The sequence below is a fragment of the Squalius cephalus genome (assembly GCF_949319135.1).
Source record: "Squalius cephalus genome assembly, chromosome: 9".
In the NCBI taxonomy this organism is placed as follows: domain Eukaryota; kingdom Metazoa; phylum Chordata; class Actinopteri; order Cypriniformes; family Leuciscidae; genus Squalius; species Squalius cephalus.
Genome location: NC_137130.1, coordinates 40,357,636 through 40,367,635, shown reverse-complemented (window position 1 = coordinate 40,367,635; position 10,000 = coordinate 40,357,636).

Below are 10,000 nucleotides of genomic sequence, written 5' to 3'. Positions count from 1 at the left end.
GTATCTTTCACCTGATCTAATTTATGACAGGAGCACTTCAAATGTGCCTAAACGCATGTCCTTTTGAAAAGTTGTGGGTATGGCAGTTTTGTTATCAGGAGCAGAGTGGCGCAGCGGAAGCGTGCTGGGCCCATAACCCAGAGGTCGATGGATCGAAACCATCCTCTGCTAAGACTGCTTCACTTATAAACATGCTCTGTTCTTACTTGAAGAAAAGCTCACACATGTGCTCTTCATGTGTGCCTAAACACAAGTCCTTTTAAAAACACCTGTGAATTGGAATTCGCTATGGCGAGCAAAGTGGCGCAGCGGAAGCGTGCTGGGCCCATAACCCAGAGGTCGATGGATCGAAACCATCCTCTGCTAAGACTGCTTCACTTATAAACATGCTCTGTTCTTACTTGAAGAAAAGCTCACACATGTGCTCTTCATGTGTGCCTAAACACAAGTCCTTTTAAAAACACCTGTGAATTGGAGTTCTTCTATGGCGAGCAGAGTGGCGCAGCGGAAGCGTGCTGGGCCCATAACCCAGAGGTCGATGGATCGAAACCATCCTCTGCTAAACCTTTTTTACTTAAATACATGCTCTTCTCCTACTTGAAGAAAAGTTGCCTCAACTCTATGCTAAAAAACTCTGTATCTTTCACCTGATCTAATTTATGACAGGAGCACTTCAAATGTGCCTTAACGCATGTCCTTTTTGAAAAGTAGTGGGTATGGCAGTTTTGTTATCAGGAGCAGAGTGGCGCAGCGGAAGCGTGCTGGGCCCATAACCCAGAGGTCGATGGATCGAAACCATCCTCTGCTAAGACTGCTTCACTTATAAACATGCTCTGTTCTTACTTGAAGAAAAGCTCACACATGTGCTCTTCATGTGTGCCTAAACACAAGTCCTTTTAAAAACACCTGCTAATTGGAGTTCGCTATGGCGAGCAGAGTGGCGCAGCGGAAGCGTGCTGGGCCCATAACCCAGAGGTCGATGGATCGAAACCATCCTCTGCTAAGACTGCTTCACTTATAAACATGCTCTTCTCCTACTTGAAGAAAAGTTGCCTCAACTCTATGCTAAAAAACTCTGTATCTTTCACCTGATCTAATTTATGACAGGAGCACTTCAAATGTGCCTAAACGCATGTCCTTTTGAAAAGTTGTGGGTATGGCAGTTTTGTTATCAGGAGCAGAGTGGCGCAGCGGAAGCGTGCTGGGCCCATAACCCAGAGGTCGATGGATCGAAACCATCCTCTGCTAAGACTGCTTCACTTAAATACATGCTCTTCTCCTACTTGAAGAAAAGTTGCCTCAACTCTATGCTAAAAAACTCTGTATCTTTCACCTGATCTAATTTATGACAGGAGCACTTCAAATGATTGAGCCACTCATTGATTAAGCCACCTGAATTAGATGGAGAATCAGTGGGGCAAGCGAGTCATGCCCCAGTGGCCTGTCGAAGTAGTCGTTCATCCGGATTACTTTGTGTGCTGGCCTTGTTTAAATGCCGATGCTGTTGTTGTCACTGAAGCCAAAGTAATGGGGGCACATGAGCACAGTTTTTTTAACAGCCCCAGTGGCCTAATGGATAAGGCACTGGCCTCCTAAGCCAGGGATTGTGGGTTCGAGTCCCATCTGGGGTGGTTTACAGCAGAGTGGCGCAGCGGAAGCGTGCTGGGCCCATAACCCAGAGGTCGATGGATCGAAACCATCCTCTGCTAAGACTGCTTCACTTGGAGAAAAGTTGCCTTAGCTGTGTGCTAAAACCCTCTGTAGTTTTCACATGTTCTAATAGATGACAAAAGAACCCTTCAAGTGTGCCTAAACGCATGTCCTTTTGAAAACAGTAGGGTATGGCAATTTTGTTATCAGGAGCAGAGTGGCGCAGCGGAAGCGTGCTGGGCCCATAACCCAGAGGTCGATGGATCGAAACCATCCTCTGCTAAGACTGCTTCACTTATAAACATGCTCTGTTCTTACTTGAAGAAAAGCTCACACATGTGCTCTTCATGTGTGCCTAAACACAAGTCCTTTTAAAAACACCTGTGAATTGGAGTTCTTCTATGGCGAGCAGAGTGGCGCTGCGGAAGCGTGCTGGGCCCATAACCCAGAGGTCGATGGATCGAAACCATCCTCTGCTAAGACTGCTTCACTTATAAACATGCTCTGTTCTTACTTGAAGAAAAGCTCACACATGTGCTCTTCATGTGTGCCTAAACACAAGTCCTTTTAAAAACACCTGTGAATTGGAGTTCTTCTATGGTGAGCAGAGTGGCGCAGCGGAAGCGTGCTGGGCCAATAACCCAGAGGTCAATGGATCGAAACCATCCTCTGCTAAGACTGCTTCACTTATAAACATGCTCTTCTCCTACTTGAAGAAAAGTTGCCTCAACTCTATGCTAAAAAACTCTCTATCTTTCACCTGATCTAATTTATGACAGGAGCACTTCAAATGTGCCTAAACGCATGTCCTTTTGAAAAGTTGTGGGTATGGCAGCTTTGTTATCAGGAGCAGAGTGGCGCAGCGGAAGCGTGCTGGGCCCATAACCCAGAGGTCGATGGATCGAAACCATCCTCTGCTAAGACTGCTTCACTTATAAACATGCTCTGTTCTTACTTGAAGAAAAGCTCACACATGTGCTCTTCATGTGTGCCTAAACACAAGTCCTTTTGAAAACACCTGTGAATTGGAGTTCTTCTATGGCGAGCAGAGTGGCGCAGCGGAAGCGTGCTGGGCCCATAACCCAGAGGTCGATGGATCGAAACCATCCTCTGCTAAGACTGCTTCACTTATAAACATGCTCTGTTCTTACTTGAAGAAAAGCTCACACATGTGCTCTTCATGTGTGCCTAAACACAAGTCCTTTTAAAAACACCTGTGAATTGGAGTTCGCTATGGCGAGCAGAGTGGCGCAGCGGAAGCGTGCTGGGCCCATAACCCAGAGGTCGATGGATTGAAACCATCCTCTGCTAAGACTGCTTCACTTATAAACATGCTCTTCTCCTACTTGAAGAAAAGTTGCCTCAACTCTATGCTAAAAAACTCTGTATCTTTCACCTGATCTAATTTATGACAGGAGCACTTCAAATGTGCCTAAACGCATGTCCTTTTGAAAAGTTGTGGGTATGGCAGTTTTGTTATCAGGAGCAGAGTGGCGCAGCGGAAGCGTGCTGGGCCCATAACCCAGAGGTCGATGGATCGAAACCATTCTCTGCTAAACCTTTTTTACTTAAATACATGCTCTTCTCCTACTTGAAGAAAAGTTGCCTCAACTCTATGCTAAAAAACTCTGTATCTTTCACCTGATCTAATTTATGACAGGAGCACTTCAAATGATTGAGCCACTCATTGATTAAGCCACCTGAATGAGATGGAGAATCAGTGGGGCAAGCGAGTCATGCCCCAGTGGCCTGTCGAAGTAGTCGTTCATCCGGATTACTTTGTGTGCTGGCCTTGTTTAAATGCCGATGCTGTTGTTGTCACTGAAGCCAAAGTAATGGGGGCACATGAGCACAGTTTTTTTAACAGCCCCAGTGGCCTAATGGATAAGGCACTGGCCTCCTAAGCCAGGGATTGTGGGTTCGAGTCCCATCTGGGGTGGTTTACAGCAGAGTGGCGCAGCGGAAGCGTGCTGGGCCCATAACCCAGAGGTCGATGGATCGAAACCATCCTCTGCTAAGACTGCTTCACTTGGAGAAAAGTTGCCTTAGCTGTGTGCTAAAACCCTCTGTAGTTTTCACAATATCTAATAGATGACAAAAGAACCCTTCAAGTGTGCCTAAACGCATGTCCTTTTGAAAACAGTAGGGTATGGCAATTTTGTTATCAGGAGCAGAGTGGCGCAGCGGAAGCGTGCTGGGCCCATAACCCAGAGGTCGATGGATCGAAACCATCCTCTGCTAAGACTGCTTCACTTATAAACATGCTCTGTTCTTACTTGAAGAAAAGCTCACACATGTGCTCTTCATGTGTGCCTAAACACAAGTCCTTTTGAAAACACCTGTGAATTGGAGTTCTTCTATGGCGAGCAGAGTGGCGCTGCGGAAGCGTGCTGGGCCCATAACCCAGAGGTCGATGGATCGAAACCATCCTCTGCTAAACCTTTTTTACTTAAATACATGCTCTTCTCCTACTTGAAGAAAAGTTGCCTCAACTCTATGCTAAAAAACTCTGTATCTTTCACCTGATCTAATTTATGACAGGAGCACTTCAAATGATTGAGCCACTCATTGATTAAGCCACCTGAATTAGATGGAGAATCAGTGGGGCAAGCGAGTCATGCCCCAGTGGCCTGTCGAAGTAGTCGTTCATCCGGATTACTTTGTGTGCTGGCCTTGTTTAAATGCCGATGCTGTTGTTGTCACTGAAGCCAAAGTAATGGGGGCACATGAGCACAGTTTTTTTAACAGCCCCAGTGGCCTAATGGATAAGGCACTGGCCTCCTAAGCCAGGGATTGTGGGTTCGAGTCCCATCTGGGGTGGTTTACAGCAGAGTGGCGCAGCGGAAGCGTGCTGGGCCCATAACCCAGAGGTCGATGGATCGAAACCATCCTCTGCTAAGACTGCTTCACTTGGAGAAAAGTTGCCTTAGCTGTGTGCTAAAACCCTCTGTAGTTTTCACATGTTCTAATAGATGACAAAAGAACCCTTCAAGTGTGCCTAAACGCATGTCCTTTTGAAAACAGTAGGGTATGGCAATTTTGTTATCAGGAGCAGAGTGGCGCAGCGGAAGCGTGCTGGGCCCATAACCCAGAGGTCGATGGATCGAAACCATCCTCTGCTAAGACTGCTTCACTTATAAACATGCTCTGTTCTTACTTGAAGAAAAGCTCACACATGTGCTCTTCATGTGTGCCTAAACACAAGTCCTTTTAAAAACACCTGTGAATTGGAGTTCTTCTATGGCGAGCAGAGTGGCGCTGCGGAAGCGTGCTGGGCCCATAACCCAGAGGTCGATGGATCGAAACCATCCTCTGCTAAACCTTTTTTACTTAAATACATGCTCTTCTCCTACTTGAAGAAAAGTTGCCTCAACTCTATGCTAAAAAACTCTGTATCTTTCACCTGATCTAATTTATGACAGGAGCACTTCAAATGTGCCTAAACGCATGTCCTTTTGAAAAGTTGTGGGTATGGCAGTTTTGTTATCAGGAGCAGAGTGGCGCAGCGGAAGCGTGCTGGGCCCATAACCCAGAGGTCGATGGATCGAAACCATCCTCTGCTAAGACTGCTTCACTTATAAACATGCTCTGTTCTTACTTGAAGAAAAGCTCACACATGTGCTCTTCATGTGTGCCTAAACACAAGTCCTTTTAAAAACACCTGTGAATTGGAATTCGCTATGGCGAGCAAAGTGGCGCAGCGGAAGCGTGCTGGGCCCATAACCCAGAGGTCGATGGATCGAAACCATCCTCTGCTAAGACTGCTTCACTTATAAACATGCTCTGTTCTTACTTGAAGAAAAGCTCACACATGTGCTCTTCATGTGTGCCTAAACACAAGTCCTTTTAAAAACACCTGTGAATTGGAATTCGCTATGGCGAGCAGAGTGGCGCAGCGGAAGCGTGCTGGGCCCATAACCCAGAGGTCGATGGATCGAAACCATCCTCTGCTAAGACTGCTTCACTTATAAACATGCTCTGTTCTTACTTGAAGAAAAGCTCACACATGTGCTCTTCATGTGTGCCTAAACACAAGTCCTTTTAAAAACACCTGTGAATTGGAGTTCTTCTATGGTGAGCAGAGTGGCGCAGCGGAAGCGTGCTGGGCCCATAACCCAGAGGTCAATGGATCGAAACCATCCTCTGCTAAGACTGCTTCACTTATAAACATGCTCTTCTCCTACTTGAAGAAAAGTTGCCTCAACTCTATGCTAAAAAACTCTGTATCTTTCACCTGATCTAATTTATGACAGGAGCACTTCAAATGTGCGTAAACGCATGTCCTTTTGAAAAGTTGTGGGTATGGCAGTTTTGTTATCAGGAGCAGAGTGGCGCAGCGGAAGCGTGCTGGGCCCATAACCCAGAGGTCGATGGATCGAAACCATCCTCTGCTAAGACTGCTTCACTTATAAACATGCTCTGTTCTTACTTGAAGAAAAGCTCACACATGTGCTCTTCATGTGTGCCTAAACACAAGTCCTTTTGAAAACACCTTTGAATTGGAGTTCTTCTATGGCGAGCAGAGTGGCGCAGCGGAAGCGTGCTGGGCCCATAACCCAGAGGTCGATGGATCGAAACCATCCTCTGCTAAGACTGCTTCACTTATAAACATGCTCTGTTCTTACTTGAAGAAAAGCTCACACATGTGCTCTTCATGTGTGCCTAAACACAAGTCCTTTTAAAAACACCTGTGAATTGGAGTTCGCTATGGCGAGCAGAGTGGCGCAGCGGAAGCGTGCTGGGCCCATAACCCAGAGGTCGATGGATTGAAACCATCCTCTGCTAAGACTGCTTCACTTATAAACATGCTCTTCTCCTACTTGAAGAAAAGTTGCCTCAACTCTATGCTAAAAAACTCTGTATCTTTCACCTGATCTAATTTATGACAGGAGCACTTTAAATGTGCCTAAACGCATGTCCTTTTGAAAAGTTGTGGGTATGGCAGTTTTGTTATCAGGAGCAGAGTGGCGCAGCGGAAGCGTGCTGGGCCCATAACCCAGAGGTCGATGGATCGAAACCATTCTCTGCTAAACCTTTTTTACTTAAATACATGCTCTTCTCCTACTTGAAGAAAAGCTCACACATGTGCTCTTCATGTGTGCCTAAACACAAGTCCTTTTGAAAACACCTGTGAATTGGAGTTCTTCTATGGCGAGCAGAGTGGCGCAGCGGAAGCGTGCTGGGCCCATAACCCAGAGGTCGATGGATCGAAACCATCCTCTGCTAAACCTTTTTTACTTAAATACATGCTCTTCTCCTACTTGAAGAAAAGTTGCCTCAACTCTATGCTAAAAAACTCTGTATCTTTCACCTGATCTAATTTATGACAGGAGCACTTCAAATGATTGAGCCACTCATTGATTAAGCCACCTGAATTAGATGGAGAATCAGTGGGGCAAGCGAGTCATGCCCCAGTGGCCTGTCGAAGTAGTCGTTCATCCGGATTACTTTGTGTGCTGGCCTTGTTTAAATGCCGATGCTGTTGTTGTCACTGAAGCCAAAGTAATGGGGGCACATGAGCACAGTTTTTTTAACAGCCCCAGTGGCCTAATGGATAAGGCACTGGCCTCCTAAGCCAGGGATTGTGGGTTCGAGTCCCATCTGGGGTGGTTTACAGCAGAGTGGCGCAGCGGAAGCGTGCTGGGCCCATAACCCAGAGGTCGATGGATCGAAACCATCCTCTGCTAAGACTGCTTCACTTGGAGAAAAGTTGCCTTAGCTGTGTGCTAAAACCCTCTGTAGTTTTCACATGTTCTAATAGATGACAAAAGAACCCTTCAAGTGTGCCTAAACGCATGTCCTTTTGAAAACAGTAGGGTATGGCAATTTTGTTATCAGGAGCAGAGTGGCGCAGCGGAAGCGTGCTGGGCCCATAACCCAGAGGTCGATGGATCGAAACCATCCTCTGCTAAGACTGCTTCACTTATAAACATGCTCTGTTCTTACTTGAAGAAAAGCTCACACATGTGCTCTTCATGTGTGCCTAAACACAAGTCCTTTTAAAAACACCTGTGAATTGGAGTTCTTCTATGGCGAGCAGAGTGGCGCTGCGGAAGCGTGCTGGGCCCATAACCCAGAGGTCGATGGATCGAAACCATCCTCTGCTAAACCTTTTTTACTTAAATACATGCTCTTCTCCTACTTGAAGAAAAGTTGCCTCAACTCTATGCTAAAAAACTCTGTATCTTTCACCTGATCTAATTTATGACAGGAGCACTTCAAATGTGCCTAAACGCATGTCCTTTTGAAAAGTTGTGGGTATGGCAGTTTTGTTATCAGGAGCAGAGTGGCGCAGCGGAAGCGTGCTGGGCCCATAACCCAGAGGTCGATGGATCGAAACCATCCTCTGCTAAGACTGCTTCACTTATAAACATGCTCTGTTCTTACTTGAAGAAAAGCTCACACATGTGCTCTTCATGTGTGCCTAAACACAAGTCCTTTTAAAAACACCTGTGAATTGGAATTCGCTATGGCGAGCAAAGTGGCGCAGCGGAAGCGTGCTGGGCCCATAACCCAGAGGTCGATGGATCGAAACCATCCTCTGCTAAGACTGCTTCACTTATAAACATGCTCTGTTCTTACTTGAAGAAAAGCTCACACATGTGCTCTTCATGTGTGCCTAAACACAAGTCCTTTTAAAAACACCTGTGAATTGGAGTTCTTCTATGGCGAGCAGAGTGGCGCAGCGGAAGCGTGCTGGGCCCATAACCCAGAGGTCGATGGATCGAAACCATCCTCTGCTAAACCTTTTTTACTTAAATACATGCTCTTCTCCTACTTGAAGAAAAGTTGCCTCAACTCTATGCTAAAAAACTCTGTATCTTTCACCTGATCTAATTTATGACAGGAGCACTTCAAATGTGCCTAAACGCATGTCCTTTTGAAAAGTTGTGGGTATGGCAGTTTTGTTATCAGGAGCAGAGTGGCGCAGCGGAAGCGTGCTGGGCCCATAACCCAGAGGTCGATGGATCGAAACCATCCTCTGCTAAGACTGCTTCACTTATAAACATGCTCTGTTCTTACTTGAAGAAAAGCTCACACATGTGCTCTTCATGTGTGCCTAAACACAAGTCCTTTTAAAAACACCTGTGAATTGGAGTTCTTCTATGGCGAGCAGAGTGGCGCAGCGGAAGCGTGCTGGGCCCATAACCCAGAGGTCGATGGATCGAAACCATCCTCTGCTAAACCTTTTTTACTTAAATGGTGGTGGTGTGGCGCAGTGGATAAGACACATGCCTTTGGTGTGAGAGACCCGGGTTCGAATCCACTGTGCGACACCAATGTGTCCCTGAGCAAGACACTTAACCCCTAGTTGCTCCAGAGGCGTGCGACCTCTGACATATATAGCAATTGTAAGTCGCTTTGGATAAAAGCGTCAGCTAAAATGAATAAATGTACATGTAATGTAAATACATGCTCTTCTCCTACTTGAAGAAAAGTTGCCTCAACTCTATGCTAAAAAACTCTGTATCTTTCACCTGATCTAATTTATGACAGGAGCACTTCAAATGATTGAGCCACTCATTGATTAAGCCACCTGAATTAGATGGAGAATCAGTGGGGCAAGCGAGTCATGCCCCAGTGGCCTGTCGAAGTAGTCGTTCATCCGGATTACTTTGTGTGCTGGCCTTGTTTAAATGCCGATGCTGTTGTTGTCACTGAAGCCAAAGTAATGGGGGCACATGAGCACAGTTTTTTTAACAGCCCCAGTGGCCTAATGGATAAGGCACTGGCCTCCTAAGCCAGGGATTGTGGGTTCGAGTCCCATCTGGGGTGGTTTACAGCAGAGTGGCGCAGCGGAAGCGTGCTGGGCCCATAACCCAGAGGTCGATGGATCGAAACCATCCTCTGCTAAGACTGCTTCACTTGGAGAAAAGTTGCCTTAGCTGTGTGCTAAAACCCTCTGTAGTTTTCACATGTTCTAATAGATGACAAAAGAACCCTTCAAGTGTGCCTAAACGCATGTCCTTTTGAAAACAGTAGGGTATGGCAATTTTGTTATCAGGAGCAGAGTGGCGCAGCGGAAGCGTGCTGGGCCCATAACCCAGAGGTCGATGGATCGAAACCATCCTCTGCTAAGACTGCTTCACTTATAAACATGCTCTGTTCTTACTTGAAGAAAAGCTCACACATGTGCTCGTCATGTGTGCCTAAACACAAGTCCTTTTAAAAACACCTGTGAATTGGAATTCGCTATGGCGAGCAGAGTGGCGCAGCGGAAGCGTGCTGGGCCCATAACCCAGAGGTCGATGGATCGAAGCCATCCTCTGCTAAGACTGCTTCACTTATAAACATGCTCTGTTCTTACTTGAAGAAAAGCTCACACATGTGCTCTTCATGTGTGCCTAAA